The sequence below is a fragment of the Acomys russatus genome, chromosome 3 (genome assembly GCF_903995435.1).
Source record: "Acomys russatus chromosome 3, mAcoRus1.1, whole genome shotgun sequence".
Taxonomy (NCBI): Eukaryota; Metazoa; Chordata; class Mammalia; order Rodentia; family Muridae; genus Acomys; species Acomys russatus.
In genome coordinates this window covers 50,335,684-50,341,025 of record NC_067139.1, presented here as the reverse complement: position 1 = coordinate 50,341,025, position 5,342 = coordinate 50,335,684, and the positions used below count along the sequence as shown (strand labels likewise).

General features: G+C 43.4%; 1 pseudogene; it reads left to right on the top strand.

Moving 5' to 3' along the window:
- The first annotated feature begins 3,584 nt into the window (after nucleotides 1-3,584).
- Nucleotides 3,585-5,342, top strand: LOC127187079 (60 kDa heat shock protein, mitochondrial-like; annotated as a pseudogene).

The window sequence follows — 5,342 nt, the reverse complement described above, 5'->3', positions numbered from 1 at the left end:
ACTTATGAAACAAAGATATTACTAACAAATTAGGGTACGTGGTCATGAATGTCAGAGCTACTCATTGTTTTCCTTTTTAGAAAAAAAATATGTGCATTTTGCCTGCCTGTATTCCAGTGTACCACATGCATGCAGTGCTTTCAGAGGCCATAAGAGCACACAGGAGCCCTTAGAACTGGAGTTATAGATAATTGTGAGCCTCCTATAGCTGCTGGGAACATGGAAACATAGGGCCTCTAAAAGAACAGTCAGTGCTCTTAACCACTGAACCATTGTTCGATCTCCAAAACCCTTTTGAGTCAATGTGTATATATATACACATAGTATGCACACACACACACGCACGCACACACACACACACACACACACACACACACACACACACACAGAGTCTTGGCCAGCCTAAAACTTGTAGCAATCCTCCTGCCTCTTCTGGGTGCTGGAATTAAAGGCGTGTAACCACCATGCAAGGCTCTAAGTAATTTAGAATAAGACATCCCCACAATGAGAGGCAATCCTCCAAAAACTGCTGCTGATCCTGCCTCAAATGATCACAGTTACTGTTCTTCATTACTTGACACAAACTGAGTCAGAGGAACAGTAGACACAAGCTTCTGACATTCTCCAAGTCAAAGAGCAGCCCTGAAAAGACTCAAATAAAGCAGAAGAGATGATGCAGAAGATAGCACTTGCTATGTAAAAGATAATCCTCAAAAGATTTTAAACATAAGCCAGGCCAGGCATGGTGGCACAAACCTCTAACCCCAGCACCTGTAAGGCTGAGGCAAGAGGACTGACTTTGAAGCCAGTCTGGACTACCTGGTAAAGTTTGACACCAAACTGGATTCCATTTAAAATGTCTTTAAAGCCGGGCAGTGGTGGCACACGCTGTGAGTTCGAGGCCAGCCTGGTCTACAAAGCGAGTCCTGGACAGCCAAAGCTACACAGAGAAATCCTGTCTCGAAAACCAAAATAAATAAATAAATAAATGAATAAATCATGTCCAACCTTTAAAAAAATGTCTTTAAAAGGTAGTTCCCACTGACAGGCATTAGAAATGCTGGCATCAGCAATTGCCTCCCTTGTTCTACTGGTCACACTAGGGCATGGAAAACTTGTTCTGTGGCTACTGGGAGACCTTGGCAGATTCCACCACAGGGATTGTCTTGTACCAAAGAGCAAGAACTGTCTAGTATCATCACGCTGGCTGGAGGCAGAACCCTTGAGAAGCAAGTTGAATTTGGCTTGCAGTCATCTACACATATAGTCTCCAGTGTCACAACAACACAATGGGAGTTTATATAGTAACAGTGCCACTCTAGCGCAGTGAGAAAAATGTTACACTTAGTTTATAAGCCAAAATAGTCAACCCCAGCTCTAAAGAATCAAGTGTGTCTTAAATAGCTTCGAAGCAGAAGCTGGCTTCCCACATCTTTCTCAGTACTTGTCATATGGGCAACTTGACACTAGCCCTAGAATTAGAATATACACCATGTTGGTTGGTGGCGGTGCAAACCTTTAATCCCAGCACGTGGGTGTACACTTTGTAATCTCTTTTCTTCCTGACTCTGTTTATGCATTCCCGTTGTAAAACATCCAACAGTTCACAGAAGGAATTATTTCACAAACAGAAGTATAATTTCCTCCGTACGCATCTCATTCTGCAACAAGTGAAATAGAAATTGGACTTTTAACAGAAAACAAGGCTTCAGCACAACTCTGTGTTCCATCTGAGAAAAATAATTAACCTACACTCACAAAGCAAAATGAAGCTTCCATAAATAACAAAACCCTTAAAAATCCTGTGAAGAGTTTGAGGAATCCTTTGTACTGGTCTGTGAAGACCCAGCACCACTGGGTTCTATGGATCATGGAGGGAGAACGCGTTAGGGTGCTGATCTACCAGGGGCTCAGTTCCTCGAACCCACCTATCTGGAGAGCAGAAGTCTGGTGTTTAGAGAAGGACACAGTGGCATATACCCATAATCCCAATGGTCGGGCAGCTGAGGCAGGAGAATTGTGTCAGGGCAGACAAGGCTACATAGCAACCTCCTGCCTCCCCCACTCTATCGCCCATCCCCACCTCTGAAGAAGGGCTCATGTCTTTGGGCAGCTCCTATGCTACTTGGTAGTTTCAGAAGACTACGTTTTTTGAAGGAAATGCTGGGCCTTCCCTCAGCAGCAGAGGTCAGGCGCTCCACAGTCAGTGCCATGGTGTGAACTAAATCCAAGCAAAACCGTGGCTTCATTTCCTCAGCCAGAACGTTCTGGACCACACTGCCTTGTGGTTCGTGTTATGGAGCTCTCCACCACCACTCCCCTTCAGCATTTAATCTGTTTCAAATGTGAGTTTACAACAAGTGTGAGATCCTCGCTGCCTGGGTTTATTGAGAGGAGATCAAAGGCCCTGTTTGCTTTTTTAAGTCTTTTTTTTTACATCTGCAAGGGACATCACACCATTTCAGATGACAGGGTCTCTGCACCCAGGAATTCGGTATGAGAAGAAAATGCCCTTGTTTCCAAACATTCACTTCCCTGAAGCCTAAGTAGTTTCCAAATTGTAAGCTCACTGCAGTCACACGCAACATCCGGTTCTTGGTGGTATTTCAGGGCAGCCTTCAGCACGCTGTTGTTCATAGCTTCCAGGCTGCGCTGTTCTCTTCCCACTAAGTTCCTTTCTTTGTAGGAATGTCTTCAGCACTTAGAAAGCACCATCTTCCTGAGCACACGTTACAGAGAGGATGGAATCCACTGTGAGTGTGGTGTTCTCGAAAATCACATCAAATTGGCAAGAAAGAATCAAGGTGCAGGACCTTCCCATTCCCTCCCCCCAATTTCTCCTCCTTTTTAAAAATAAGATTTTTCTATGTAGCTAGACCAGCCCGGACCTCTGAGTCCTCTTTCAGCCTCCTAAGTTCCTGAGTACTGGTATTACAAGTATGTGTCACCATGGCCAGCTCCTAATTATGATTTATTATTTATTTTTTAAATTAAGAGTGCTCTAGAGGGCTGGCCAGCTCAGCAGAGGTAGTTTCCCGCAGTGACAGGGCAATATTCTTTTCAAAACATTCTCAGCCACTCATAGTTTGAATTCAAAGACAGCAACAAAAACTGAGTGCGTTTGCTTCATGAGCGATTGAAAGAAGCGAAGGAATTAACACACAGCCTGCATTTTTGTGTTGATAGGAATAATGATGGCCAGAAGCTTAAGCAACCTATTCATGGATCCTAAGCGCCTGCTATGTCAAGGGTAGCGGCCTCTTTGCAAGCTACTCAGCACATCAAAGTAGCTTGCTTTAAGCAACTTGTATTTTAATTATATTAAATGGCTGAAATATAAACGCCTTCATGCAACCTGAGCAACCCTGTAGGGCAGAACACTCCTAACCAGGTAACTTTTATATGGAACTATACCCTCCCCCGAAAAAAATCAATGATTAAAATAATGTGAAATGCATTGCTTGAGCGTTGGTTTTGACATTTTATCTGCATGGAATCAGAATATTTAAGAACATAGTTACCTCTCACTCGGTGCTGACAGCTTGCCTTGCAGTACATGCTCCCCGGCGGCCACTCTGCCGAAAATGCTTCAACTACCCAAAGTCCTTTGCCAGGTGAGACTGGTGTCCTGGGCACTGACTACACATCTCACTGGGGGCCTAGTCAAAGATGTAAAATTTGGTGCGGATGCTTGATTCAGGGTCATTGCTGTAGCTGTTACAGTAGGGCCAAAGGGAACAGAGCTGGGGAAGTCCCAAAGTAACAAAAGATGGTGTCAGTGTTGCAAAGTCAATTGATTTAAAGGATAAGTACAAAACTATTGGAGCTAAACTTGCTCAGGATGTTTCCAATAATACAAATGAAGAGGTGGGGGATGGGACTACCACTGCTGTTGTTCTGTCACGTTATTTCCAAGGAGGGCTTTGACAAGATCAGCAAAATGGGCTGACCCAGTGGAAATCCAGAGGTGTATGATGTTGACTATTGATGCTGTAATTGCTGAACTTAAAAACCATCTAACCCTGTGATGCCCTCTGAAGAGATTTCTCAGGTCGCTACAAGTTCTGCATATGGACACAAAGACATTGGAAACATTATTTCTAAATATCCATTTTTGTTTTGTTTTTCAAGATAAGGTTTCTCTGTGTAGTCTTGGTGGTTCTGGACTTGCTTTGTAGACCAGGCTGGCCTTGAACTCACAAAGATCCACCTGTCTCTGCGTCCCTGAGTGTTGGGATCACAGGCTTGTACCACCACCACTTGGAAACATCATTTCCGATGCAATGAAAAAGGTTGGAAGAAAGGGTGTCATCACAGTGAAGGATATAAAAACCCTTAATGATGAATTAGAAATTATTGAAAGCATGAAATTGACAGAAGATATATTTCCCCATATTTTATTAATTCATTAAAGGGCCAAAAATGTGAATTCCAAGATGCCTATGTTCTGTTGAGTGAAAAGAAAATTTCTAGTGTCGTCCATTGTACCTGCTCTTGAGATTGTCAGTGCTCACTGGAAGCCATTGGTCGTAATTTCTGAAGATGTTGATGAAGACGCTCTAAGCACACTGATTTTGAACAGGCTAAAGGTTGGTCTTGAGGTTGTAGCGATCAAAGCTCCAGGGTTTGGGGACAATAGGAAGAACCAGCTTAACATGCTTTGTGCTACTGGTGCTGCAGATTTTGGAGAAGAGGGCTTGAATCTAAATCTTGAAGATGTTAAAGCTCCTGACTTAGGAAAAATTGGAAAGATCATTGTCACCAAAGACGAGGCCATCCTTTTGGAAAGAAAAGGCCACAACGCTCAAATTGAAAAACGTATCCAAGAAATTACGGAGCAGGTAGATATCACAACCAGTGAATATGAAAAGGAAAAGCTGAACGAGCAACTTGTTAAACTTTCAGCTGGAGTATCCCTGCTGAAGGCTGGAGGGACAAGTGATGCTGAAGTGAATGAGAAGACAGTGTTACTGACGCTCTTAATGTAGCGATTGAAGAAGGCATTGTTCTAGGAGGAGGCTGAGCTCTGCCTCCGCTCATCACAGCCTTGGAGTCATTAAAGCCTGCTAATGAAGATCAGAAAATAGGTGTAGAAATGATTAAAAGAACACTCAAAATTCTCACAACGACTATTTCTAAGCATGCGGGCGTTGGAGGATCTTAGATAGTTGAGAAAATTCTGCAGAGTTCCTTAGAGGTTGGTTGTGATGCTCTGCTCGGAGATTCTGGGAACATGGTGAGAAAAGGGAATCATTGACCAAACAAAGGCTTTAAGAACTGCTTTACTGGCTGCTGCTGGGGTGGCCTCCTTGCTACCTATAGCAGAAGCACTAAATTCCTGA